General features: G+C 43.3%; 1 long non-coding RNA gene across 2 annotated transcripts in view; it reads right to left on the bottom strand.

Annotated features, from left to right (window-relative positions):
- LOC115100296 overlaps window positions 1-13919 on the bottom strand; it is a 78722-nt gene that overhangs the window by 55087 nt on the left and 9716 nt on the right. For both annotated transcript variants that reach the window (XR_003859023.1, XR_003859024.1), the window contains exon 2: window positions 12587-12722. This is a non-coding gene — a long non-coding RNA (uncharacterized LOC115100296). The remainder of the gene's footprint in view (window positions 1-12586; window positions 12723-13919) is intronic.

Raw genomic sequence — 13919 nt, forward strand, 5'->3', positions numbered from 1 at the left:
GAGTGCTTCATATGACTTTCTCTGAATGAGAAGGGGAGAGCATGCATTGAGTGCTACATATGACTTACTCTGAATGTTGAGAGCAGCAGCAGAGAAGGAACTCTTGAAGTCACATGCGGCAGCCAATAGGGCAGATGCAATAAAGGCGCGAAGAAAGCCTTTATTGCTTGAATATTGCATGGTGCCCCAAAGGGGGGGGGGGCGCCATGCAATATTCAAATTAGGGGTTCGCGTGGCCCCCCGAGTTTATCGGCGTCCATTTTCATTACTGGCAGACAGTTGGTCATGAAAACCGACGCCGAGTTTACCGAGTTTACCGGCGCAGTCAATGTTTTTAAAAAAAATAAAGGGGGTCATTTTTCCCATTATGTGCCTATGGGAAAAATGCTCAATAAATGACCCCCAGAGTGCCCTGATGTGTGAATGGTCATAATGACCAGTGGCAGCCCTGGGAATGCCACCTCTGTGATACTGGGGCAATCGTGATGCCGGGGCAAGTCAAGATCCTTTGATGTCACTGATGACATCAGCGGGCAGCCAGAAAAGTGCCCGAAAGCCGTTTTTAAGTTGTAATACACATTTATAGGTAATTTTAAAATAGAAAAACTTGGTGATTTAGGTGACCAGGAGGTAGTGGAAGCTCTCTACTAATTTTTATAGTTGCAGTTGCACCTTGGTGAAATCAATTTAAAAAAAAAGCATAAAAATGTCCAAAAATTAAATGGGGAGGTGATATTAAACAAATCCTCAACCTCCGTGAACAGTGGTGGATTTTCACCTTAATGTCCGTAACACCTCTCGGTCTCAATGACTCTGTTGAATGGGTTTCACTCATTTAGTTTCCTGTTTTAGCTAATTGTTTTGACGTCATTGCTACCTGATCCCGCCCACAGCGGTAGGTATATAATTAGTAATTTAAAATGGCGGATCCTGCTGCCGAAACAACGCTGCAGCCAAGTAGCAGAAAAAGCGGGCAGTCTGGAAAATAGTAAGTTTATGGCATCTAACAGCATATACTGCGTTTGTCTTGAACATGAGATGAGTTAACTTTGCCTCATTGTATTGCAGCACTGGCACACTGCGGCCCCTGAAGAAGGTTCCCCAGAAACACGAGCCGTGTCGGGCCAATACGCCAGTCCCTGACTGCAACCACACATAAGCTACGATAAGTGTTTATCCTTTCTACTGTCTATAATTTCCAGTAACTGACAACACGTTGCCGGTACTCCGATTGTTCTGTGAGACCTATGATTATAATTTTGTGACGGTGTATGCAGAATTTATCACCGCATTATTGAACTATTGGCATTCAGGGACTAATCCACTAGTACCCTGCCATAGTATATATGAGGTCTCATTATCTAGCTTACTAATGGGCTACAGCAAACATTGATGGTATAAGATGATGTTACTTTGAAGAATTGTCATAGATTGCATCATACATTTAACAGTCCCTATTTAGATTAGCAAAAATTAAAAGTGGCTTTGGATTGCCAGATGTGGTCAGGAGAGGGAGGTCGGGTGACTTGTGACCCCCACAGGAGTTTAAACTTCTTCTTTACTTTTAACCCATTTGAAAGAGGTCTCTGGGGACCATAACAATGGTCATAGACACTTCAAAACATTTATCTGTTGATGGACATCTGGGGGGTGTCAGGGACATTTATTGAATAGATAATCTGGCATGGGATATTTCAATTTTCAAAATATGACAATGGGGGTTTTTCTGAAGGCATTTTTATGGGGGGAGGAGGATTTGGTGGAGTTTGGTCACAGCGGGGTGTCCCAAAACGATGTATGTATGAGAAAAGTGATTATGAAGTGAATTTGGTATTTTTAAATTAGAGCTTTACTTTATTCTATGGCTTTTATTCAATTTTATTTTTTAAATTTCAATGCTGGCCATAGGAGGAATTAAATGTCATTCCCTGCATGTGAGAAGCCGTTTCTTAGGACTCACCATGGTGATGGAATGCTTCTTGAAACCCTAGATGCTAAAACGGTAGCGTAATTATACTTAATGAAGGAAAAGCACAATTAATTTTAGCTTCTTTTATTGGAAATTAGAAGATTTTAGTAACATAAAAAAATCTTTCTGCCCTCTATGTACAGGAGCTGATTAGCTGGATTGGATTGGAATAGATGGAGAGGTATAAGGTTAGGATGGAGGAGATAAGTATTTTTTTTAGTGATGACATCACTCGAACCGGAAATCTTTCTGCAAATAAGACACTGGCAAAGTTTAGGAGGCTGCACGGAGACCCGTGCTCCCATTCTCTGTCACAGAAGCCTAATGTTGCACTCAGACGTATGAAAGAGACAGGGGACATTTGTAAGTGGATAACTCTGTATGTGGGAGAGAGATTGTTAAAAGATATAAAAGCCTGGAAAAGGTAAGCAGAAGGAGAGACAGAATATATTGAATTGTAAGCTGAAGCGCAGAACGTTATTAAGCTTATTTAGTTAATAAAAAGAGAGAAAAGGGTGAATGGGCATTATTAAAGTTAGCTTATTGAGACACTAAAGATATGAACAAATATTGAAGGTTTACACATACCAGAATTATTAAAAAAGAAAAAAAAGAGTTTAATCTGTAAAGAAAGATCTGGTAAACACTGGGCTGAAATCCATAACTTTGTTACTATTTATGGCATAATCCCAGGGTCTAAGGTTATGTACAGAGCTATTTCCAAGTCCCTGCCTGTAGGGGTAAATAGTACCAGAGTCAATATAAGTTAGCTAAAATAATAAGCTTCTTTCACATACTAGAAAATTGGTTATTTTCCTTTCTGAAGTCACATACTAGCAAAGGTATATGATATATTTCTTATAAATAAACATTAAAGCAGAACAAGACAAGAATTGGAAAGGAAACAGTAGCGAGTGTGTGAATATGTGAAAACTGAAAAAGAATTCATATATTTTTTCTAAGATATTTGAGATATTTCATATGCTAAATTTATTGAGCCCCAGTTAAACTATTTTAACTTGCTCATGCCTGGCTTTACTCAATTACCCTGATTCCAGTATTAAATTGAGAGCATCAACACCCCTACTGTCATTAGCTAGGATTAAGTAATTATCTTTTGATTTATAGTTAGATATTTAGTTCAACAAGCCAACCATATAGCTAGAAAGACTTATTCTGCAGAAGAATCAATTTGACATAGGGAGATAGAATTCTTTTTTTGTTGTTTACAGTTAGTGTAGTAGATTAAAGCTTCCTGAACTGGAGAGGGAGAGGACAACGTGATCAAGATTATGCCGTAATTTAGCGGCAAATGCCTGCTTTGACTCAAGCAACTAAAGCTTCTCAATCTTCGGTAGAAACTACCAGACCCAGCGCTCATCAGAATTGATAGCTAGTCCCATACCCTAGCATCTGCATCGATGGAGCTTCAGAAAAGTATACACCAATAGAGACTTTTGAGTTTGGAATAACACTCATCACTAGCATTAATACAGACAGACAAAAACACAACAAAGGGCCTCATTGACTTAAGCATTTTTCCCATAGACACAGAATGGGAGAAAAGCCATAGTAAATCAGGCCCAAAGAAAAGGAAACCAAAACACAGACATCAAGAAAATAAAGACACACTGAAAATAAAGGAGTTCACTAAGGGAACATCCTTTTGGGAGGAGTTTCAAAATACTTCTCTGGAAACTTGAAAAATATAATTGCACACAAATCATCAATTCTTGACATTAATACTAGTATAACATTTTATAGTGTCATCCAGAAAACTAATTAATTTATTGGTTAATACTTATCTGCTACCAAACTGTTATTCTTTGAATAAAAACTGGTTTTCTTAAATAACATGTCTGAAATCAAAATTTAATAAGTACAATTGTTATTGTATTAAGTCTTTGAAATATATTAAGGGATAGATTTTATAAATCTGCGCACACGCGTACTTTTCTTCGTGCACCAGGTGCGAGCAAGAGTATGCGGGATTTCAATAGATACGCACGTAGCCACGCATATCCATTAAAATCCGGGGTCAGCGCGCGCAAGGCTGCCCAAAATCCTGCCTGCGCGCGATGAGCTGCTCAGCTTGCCTCAGAGGGAACTTTCCTTCGGCCTCCCCCCACACCTCCAGCCCTATCTAACCCCCCCTACCTTTGTTGAACAAGTTACGTCTGCTTGAGGCAGGCGTAACTTTGTGCGCGCTGGGCGATCTGCCGCACGCCATGTTCTGGTCAAGGGTCTGGTCCGGAGGCTGTGGCCACACCCCCGGAATGCCCCTGGGCCAGAACTATGCCTGCGGGCCCGCCCCCGATGACGCGCTGGCCGCGTTACCCCCCCCCCCCCCGCCCCCGACATTCCCCTGATGACGCACGGGTCGCAGCACGCCCCCCCCCCCTGATACGCCCCCCCAGGAAAGCCCCGGGACTTACGCGTATCCCGGGGCTTTGCATGCACCAGAAGCCTATGCAAGACAGGCTCGGCGCACACAGGGGGGGTTTGGGGTAGGTTTTCGGGGGTTACACGCATAATGTACGTGTGTAACCCTCTGAAAATCTACCCCTAAGTTTTTATATGTTAATTATAATCTCTTTACAGCCTCTTAAGTCACATAAGAGGCACAAAACTGCCAACTTATTTCTAAATACAATTTTCAACTTTACTAGGTGTTATTTTTTAATTCTTTTAAATTATTATTTCTCTCTCAGTGTATTCACTTTGGGTTTTATATCTGGAAAACTATTTCATTTTTTTTTTTAAACCAAGACCTAAACCCACTTGAACCAAATCCAGGACTGTGTCAAAAATGAGTTTGCCCACCCTGGTGTTTACCCTTGCTCCGTGGAGGATGGTGAGCCATGCGATTTTTTGGTTAAAGTGGTCTGCCATGGGCTTGAACAGGTTGGAAAACACTGGTTTATTTTAATGAAGTCTAAAAATAAGAAGAGTAATTATTTCACCAGAACTTAATTCAGGAAACACATCTGTAAGGTATGAAATGAGCATCAAATGTGTAACTCTGGCTTTTATTTACACAAAAAGAAATCACTAAATGTCATCACTTGCCAGTCCTCTGGAAAAAACAAACTAATTAGGCATAATAATATCTGTTGCCAACTACTGAAATCATGGCCTGCTACATCTGTGGTGGCCACATGGGCGCGAGTAATAAAGTGGGGAGGAGGTTTTAGATGACAGGATGCAGCTAATGCTTACAGTGCTCTTTTATGCACTGCAGACCCCTGGGCCTATGAATTATTGACCCTGATGATTTAAGAGCAGTATAACTACCTGATTTATTAGCATGAACTATTGTGATTTGGATTGTGCAGTTGCCACATGGTTAGATTCTCTAACTACTGCAATTGAGAAGCCTACTCCTATGTAAAAAAAGTGCTAATGAATAGTATAATGGGTGCACTGTCTCTCAAAATTGATATCAGCCAATCAGCATTCACTACTGGTTTAAGCCCTGCCCACCCAACCCAATAGAAGTGAATATATGATAGCCATGCCCAAGCCCCATACCAAACTACACCTTTTCCTGGCCTAAACCCTGCTCCCAACCTGCCCCAGACTCCATCCTCACCTACCCATACCCCACCCAAATCTCAGCTCATGCCCCTCACCCCATAGAAGTGAAGGGAGTAGAACATCCCATGCTCCACACTAAGCCATACCCCCACCCCAAAACAAACTTCTATCCCCAAACCACACCCCCCAATGATATACTGGAAATGACACTTGGCCCCCTTTTGATGACATCACCTGTCCAACAATCCCACCTACTCACCCCACAAAATATACACCCCCTAGAACATCAGAAATGGCCCTGTTACTTTTAATGATGACAAAATGACTGGACCCTGTCGGCTTTTTGATTACCTTTACCAATCGTCCAAATAATTGTAACTGGGGGTGGTGACAGAACCAGAAACACAATTTTCTGACCCAGGATTTTAAAGTTACTAGCTGTAATATAGCAAGAAGCTGTCTCTCTCTCTCTCTTCCCCCCTCCCCTCCTTCCATCATTGTAAGTATGCATGCCCAAATAGCCTGCATGCTGGCATACAGAGTGAAATGTTATTAGCTGTGACATAGCAGGAAGTTCTCTCTTTCTCCCTTCCTTCCCCCCCCTCAGCATAAATACGCATGCCCAATGACCATGCCAGGCAGACATGCGGAGTGAAATGTGAGCAGATCCTTTTGTAGTGTACAAAAAGGATGATTAATAGCAGGGTGTGGGCTGTGGGGGTTGCGGTATTAGAAACTCAGGCATGCAAAAGTGAATAAAAGAAGGTATGAGGTTTTGTTTTAAATATAGACCACTGCAACCATGCATGATCAGCTATTAAATACAATTTATTATGACCCAGGTGCTATAGGAAGTCTTGGTTGAATAAATCCTCTTTCAGAATGCTAAAACATGTAATAACATACAGGTCGATACAGTAAGGTCGAGGTAGAAACAGTGAGGTAGTGTCAGGCGCACCCTTCCTCCCCGCACGCACAGTTCTCTTCACTAAGTCCCCGATACTCTCCTCTAATCGCATGCAAATGCATGCCGCGGCTTTAAAGCGGTAGGGAAGGGTTATGCCCGCGTAACCCATTTTACTGTATAGGCGCTTAATACAGCGCCTATACAGTAACCTGGGTGCGCTGGTACCTGTCATTTCAAATGACATTTGAAATGACAGGTACCAGGAAGTGTAAAAATCAAAATTTTTAAATACCTGTCGGAGGGCCGCGTGGATCCAGGCGGCCGCGTGTTAAATCTAGGCCGCGGGCGGGTGGGCGCCTGTTCCAGGCGGCGGCGGGGGGACACGCGTTAGTTCGAGACGGCCGGCGGGCGGCGGGTGGTCGCGTGTTAAATCTAGGCCGGGTCCGCACAGGCGCGCATTCATTCAGTGCCGGTGGGGGCTGCCGGAGGCAGCCCCCACCGGCACTGAATGAATGCGCGCCTGTGCGACCCCTGCGATTCGGCGCTCAAGGCGTGACGTCACGGCATGTGACTGCCTTGAGCGCCGAATCGCAGGGGTCGCACAGGCGCGCATTCATTCATCCAGGCGGAGGAGCCGGTGGCAAAAGCAGCCGGCTCCTCCACCTGGATGAATGAATTCATTCACTGCCGGTGGGGGCTGCCTCGGCAGCCCCCACCGGCAGTGAATGAATGAATGTGCGCCTGTGCGACCCCTGCGATTCGGCGCTCAAGGCAGTCACATGCCGTGACGTCACGCCTTGAGCGCCGAATCGCAAGGGTCGCGCGCCTGTGCGGACCCGGCCTAGATTTAACACGCGACCACCCGCCGCCCGTCTCGAACTAACGCGTGTCCCCCCGCCGCCGCCTGGAACAGGCGCCCACTGACAGGTATTTAAAAATTTTTATTTTTTCTTCTGACAGGTTTTATGTGTCCCACATCATTACATTTTCTCGATCATCTCTGTATGGCTTTTTTTTTAAATTGTGTTTTATTGTTTTTGAGTATCTTAAGCGGTGTCGATGGATTTGTTACTAGACTCACAGTCCTAACTCCTACTAGGGGGAGGCGGTATACTAACACGTTACGGCCGCGGCAAAACAGTGCGTTACTAATGAGAGAACCTGAGTGCCCGTTACGGTATCAGAGGGGAATAGCTAATTCCTTCATTATACAGCTAATTCGTTCATTTACATGCCGGGTGCGGGAAGGGTTACGCGTCTGTTTTAAGAAGCGCTACGGACGCACAAAACTGGAGACTGTATCGCTGGTTTGCCTTACGCGTCCGAATTGTGCGCAACGAGCTCGTTACAGACGAGAAATCTTCAACTGAACTTTACTGTATCGAGCTGATAGTGACCAGAAAACAAGTAACTGAATGGCTTACAGATCAAGATGCTTATTCTTTACTCAAACCTGCTAGGGCACAGAAGGTTGGGTTGCTATGATAACTATATGCAACTTAGGGCATCATTTATCAAAGTGCTTTATGGCATTTTCACATGCTTTAAGGCATTTTCACATGCAAAAAATGCCTTTAACGCATGCAAAAATGCCATTAATGCATGTGAAAGCACCATAATGCATGGTGCGATGCAAATGAGAAAAATGGGAGGGTATTGGGGTGGAAATTTAGCCAAGTGGGCTGGGCTTACAATTTGCAAAGCCGTATCGCATGACTTTAACTACATCTTTTTCATTTGCAAAAAGCTGTGCAATAGGGCTTTATTGCACAGTAGGATGTTTTCAAGCTCCTGGAGAGCCAGACTAGCTATCAGGGCTGAGAGAGTGAGTGAGTGAGAGAGACTAGCCATAATGCCCTCACACTAGATAGGTATTTATATCTCTATGGGAGGCCCAACTAGTAACTCGAGGTGAGGTTTGGGTATTAGTGTAGGCGTTAGGGGCCACTGACATTCAATGTGAGACATATGAACAGTACAGTGCTCTCTTGTGAAGATTTGATGTCCTTCAGAGTGAGGAAACTCACCAGTTAATTGTAATCTTAAAATGTTGACTTTTCCTCTGAGTTTAGAGGAAAAGCCAAAGATGTACCTGTACTGTAAGGATTATAAGAATATATTCTAGATCGTGCAGTACTGTCTGCTTCCCTTCTCCCTCTCTTGTAGGGACCGGCAGTGCTACAGACAATCACCACTTATTTCACCTTTCTATATTGACCAGATCAGCCCAGGAATTCACACCTGTTTATCTCAGAAGAGAGCTTTTCATTGGAAGGCATAGGTCACCAACGTAATACTAATGACATAGCAATCTTAGAAATGTATAATAAATCCTTATCAAAGAATACACTTCTGGTAATTAGTTTATCAGATATGAATAAACAAGAATAAATATAACACATCGCCTTGGCTGCAATTTGCTCATACTTTAAAAACAGTTCTAACTTGCAAGCCCATAGATAATAACCCCTTCTCACCACTTTGAAGATTCCTGGTCTATAAACTGTGAAGGAATGCAACCTCTCTTTCTGAAGGCAGCTGTGGGTCCTGCTCCTGAATTAGGGCAGAAATTGTGTCTAGTTCGGGAAGACCCCTGGCAAGTGACTAAATACCATAGCAGAGCTGGAGAGCTCTTCCATACAGGGCTTCAGGCAACTGTTCCCTGCCCCTCCAGATCCAATGTCGCCCCCAAACCCTTTTTTTCCCCAATGGATTTTAAAATCCAGTATATATATATATATATATATTCAGAGGCTTAATGCTTATACCTATAATACCTGAATGTAAACCGATGTGATCTCAGATCGAATGTCAGTATATAAAAACAATATAATAAATAAATACAAATTTACCTTATCATTCATCAAAATGTATTATGGCTTGATATAATACATTAACGCATATAAAAAGTATGATAAAGTGAATGGGGGGGGGGGGGATTTAATTAAATAGGAGCACTATCATAAAGTTTTAATGCCAGAAATAACTACACTTTTTTTCCTGGCGATATGCCCAAAATGAGTGGGAGAGGGAGAGAGGGAAAGAGAGAGAGAAACTCTGGGGAAAGCCTCACTGTGTCCACCAATTTATATCTCTATAGGAGGGCCACCTAATAGGTAGAGGTAAGGTGTTCGTGATGGTTTAGGGGCCAGTTTCACATGTAGAGTGAGATGTACGGACAGCACGGTTAACCTTGGTGAAGATTTGACGTCATTTGGAGTGAGGAAAGTCTCAAAAAGATGAAATTTCTACTATGCTCTCACCCTAGCTTGAAGATTGCTGGTCTCTAAACTGTGAAGGAAGTTGACAGTACTAAATGCAGCCTCTCTTTCTGAAGCCAGCTGTGGGTCCCACTCCTGACTCTAGAGTCCATCAAGCTAGGGTAAGAGAACATAGTAGGAATTTCATCTTTTTGAGGCTTTCTTCACTCCAAATGATGTCAAATCTTCACCAAGGTGTAATGTGCTATTTGTACATCTCACTCTACATGCGAAACTGGCCCCTAAACCACCACCAACACCTCACCTCTATAGGTGGCCCTTCTATAGAGATATACTTCCCTACTATGAAGGCCTTGTAGATAGGCTCTCTTTCTCTCTCTGTAACTCAAAAATTTCCATAAACACGCCCCTTTTCCTTATCACGGACGTTATCAATGCATTTGTAACGCTTTTTGATGAATCTAGGGGTTAGTGACATGAGTCCAATTCTGATTGGGTTTTTCTTCACTTAGACGTCTTGACACTCCCCCCCCCCCCCCATGTTGACCATGTGTGATAGAGAGCAGACTAGGTCTTGTGACTGAGCTGCCCAGGGCTTGTGATGTGGCTGACATGTCCAATAAGGCCCCTTTTTTGTGAATGGAAAGCCCTGTCTCCAGGCAGAACTAAGATTTGGGTCTGTTTTTATGCATACATACCTGGCCTGTACTGTCTTTCTGAGCCTGATTTTTGAAGGACTCAGCATGTAAGCACCTGCTTTCTTGTCCTCTCTGCCATATTTGCTAAGACAAGACTCTTTTTCTTATCAGCAGCCCATGTAAATAGTGTCTGCTCGTCAATCAGTTAATTCAATCACAACTGCAGTTAGTTTGAAGTTCAGCCTTTGTGTCTCTCTCAAATACAGGCCAAGTCTCCATTGAAGTCTGAGAATCCATTTTGCTCCATGTACAGTAGCAAAACTTGTATTTTTCATTCCTACAGTAGACCAGGTTATTCTCTTTTAACTGCCTGATTTTCATAGGAAGGGAAATTTCATTTCATAAAAGCCAGGGGCGGTTCTATAATGAGGCAGGGTGAGGGATCCGCTTCAGGCGGCAGAATTTTGAGTCGGCAAAATATGCTCCTCTCAGATCACCACTGAGGCGTCCACCTCACCTCGTCTAAACTGACTGGGGCTGGCAGTGGCAGAAGAGGAGGGTCGCTGCAGCAGGCCACCACTGCTGGAGGCCAGGCCAACAGTGCCTGAAGTGAAGAGGAATGCCACTGCCGCGGAGACCCAGCCATTGGTGGCTGAGGGGAGAGGGATGCCACCGCTGCTGCTGGAGGGCAGGCCGGCTGTGTGGTGGAGGGACGCCGATGCCGCCAGAGGCCTGTTCGGCCGCGTGGAGGAGGGATGCTGACGCTGCCGGAGGTCCGGCTGGCATGCTGGCAGTGGCTGAAGGGAGAAGGGGCAAGGGGTGCAGCGAAATGGGGTGGGGTGAGAGGGGACAGAGCTAGAGGGTGCCGGAAGAGGGGGGCAGCATCTCATCCCTTGCCTCAGATAGCACATTGCCTGGAGCCGCCCCTGATGAAAGCACACTTATGACTAAAGTCTGCAATGCATGCAGAAAATGTACAAGGATTTTAACTTGAATTTTCTTGCAGGTTTACCCACAAAAGTTAGCTATGAAAAAGAGCAAGTGCAAGCATATCGCAACACAACATATGTACATCCAATTTTAACTGCTAGGGAACAGGTAGAAATGTATACTATATATTTATGTGTATATTTAAAAAAAAAACAAAAGTAGCACTTTAATGTTTTCCCTGCCCGAACTCTGCCTCCACACTCAGAATTCCTCTTTACAGTGCTTCCATACATAACTTTGCACACACCCCAGAGGCATTTTTGCAAAAGTCCATAATTTATGCATGCAAATCCTTTGGAAAATTCAGACCAATAAATCTGAAACCATCATCTCTTCCATTCTGAATATTTTCTATGATGGCTGAAGACAATTATTTCTGTAGTTTATAATGGCTGAATCCCAATAGGCAATAAAGCTTCAGGAATGCTGCTTATACACTGAACTACTGCTAATATATTTTAATTGAAGTTTTATAACTCAAAGCAAAAAAAAAAAAAATAGAATATATTTATTATTCACTGTTTCTCAAAGAGTGAATATGGAGCGTTAAACACAATTTCATTAGCTCATAATTTTGTAATTCTTTTACAATGAAGATATTACTTTAATAAGTGCATGAAAGTGTCAGCATCAAATACAGATGTACGGGGGCTTTCGGAAATTAATTTCACTAAGCAAAATTGGAAAGAATTGGGTCATCTATAAACTGGTAAAGACATTCATTATGTAACAGTTCATCCATCTGATGGCTCCATTCATTGCCATGAGATGAGTAATATCAGAATAGGAGGTCTGAAAAGAAATAATCCTTGCATTTGCTATAAAAGGCCCAGCAGGGTTAGGATGAAATAAGCTTCTGATATATTTTTTTGTTATACATATAAATTTTATCAGATTGTAATAATTTGCATAGCACTAATAATCCAAAAATGTTGCACACAAACATAGATTTCTTCTGCAGATGTGACCCAGTAATAGCCTCATTTTATCCCATTTCTGCCACTTGTGTTGCATAGCCAGTATGAGATGTTAAAATGGGTGCAGTATGAGATAATAATGTAGGATGCTGTTATAAAGGGACATTTAAACAGAATTCACCTGCATGTTGGTTGTGCTACATTCATTTCATATGATTTCATCACATGACTTGTCTAAGGCAGCATAAACATGAGAACCCTATTCTTAAAAATGACGTTTCTGAAAATAATTTGATCATTTGAATACAGAGGTACTTAGAAATAAAAATATGCAGAAATCACACATAATTTAACATATAAACACACACATTGAAAAAGAGATACAATTTACTTACTACATGTCTTACCTGTTTCCATTCCTCCCCAGATTTTCAATAATGGATTTGAATGAGTTTCATGAAGTGTTGCAATTCCTGAGCCCGGGAAAGAAAGGGACGGGGAAGGGCGCCATGGGAAAAGGTGTTGCTATTTCCAGTGATTCTGCTGATGATAATGTGGAAAACATGATCACCCACAGCGCTGCTGGGCCATAACCCCACCAAAGCCCCACCCACACTCCTCCCCTTCCCCTGATTTAAATGGTACCGCCGCGATAACGGCGCATCGCAGTTCATAGAACGACCCTATTAATGAGATAATGTCATTACATGTAGCGCTCAGAATGGTTGTGAATTCCCTAGGATGAACTATATATTAGCACAATTTGGGGTAGATTTTAAAAGAAGCGCGTATGGCCTACATGTGCGCGCGCTACCCGGCGCACACACATGTACACCCGATTTTAGAAAATCCGGGGTCGGCACGCGCAAGGTGGTGCACAATTGTGCACCTTATGTGCGCTGAGCCACGCTGCCTTCCCCCCTTCCCTTCCCCCTAACCTGACCTTCCCACCCCTTCCCCTAACCTTTCCCCCCAGCCCTACTCTAATGACCCCTGTCCTTTGTCGTACCTTTTGCGCCTGTTTCCAGGCAGGCACAAGTTTTGCACGCCGGCAATGGCCGCTCTGTCGGAGGCCTCTGGCCCTGCCCCTGGACTGACCCTTTTGTAAAGCCCCGGGACTTACACATACCCCGGGTCTTTACGTGCGTCGCATTGCCTTTTTAAAATAGGCCCGGCGTGCGTAACACAGCTTGCGTGCGTAAATCCTCTGGATTACGCACGCAATCTTTTTAAAATCCGGCTTTTTATACTCAAAACATGATTAGATCTTAATCTAAATTCTGACCACAGAGAAAGATAACCCTTGCCCACGGAATAAATAACTCAGACCAAAATGATACATTTTGATTATTTAACAAAAGGATTCAACAATAAGTAGTATCCTTTTATGAAAAGTGTGTACCTTTCATTCAGTAACTGATAGCATCCCCAATCTATTTATTTATTTATTCATTCATAGAAATTTCTATTCCACCTACTTGTCAGACTATATGTTCTAGGCAATAATTTCAACTAAATATATTCTGTTACTATTAATCAGCCTTTAACACTTGTTGTGTTCCGTACCCGCGGCCGTCCGTGGCCCCCTACCTCTTTTTCTGACCAGGCCAACGGCAGCATCAGGGCTGACTGCCCTGCGCCGGGCTCGGCACCCCCGCAAGGCGGCGCGGGCCTTCGGGTTAGCCGCCGGGATCGGAGCCATCCCTGCTCCTCCCTCGCGGCCACTGCTGCTCTCCTCCG

The sequence above is a fragment of the Rhinatrema bivittatum genome, chromosome 10 (assembly GCF_901001135.1).
Source record: "Rhinatrema bivittatum chromosome 10, aRhiBiv1.1, whole genome shotgun sequence".
Classification (NCBI taxonomy): domain Eukaryota; kingdom Metazoa; phylum Chordata; class Amphibia; order Gymnophiona; family Rhinatrematidae; genus Rhinatrema; species Rhinatrema bivittatum.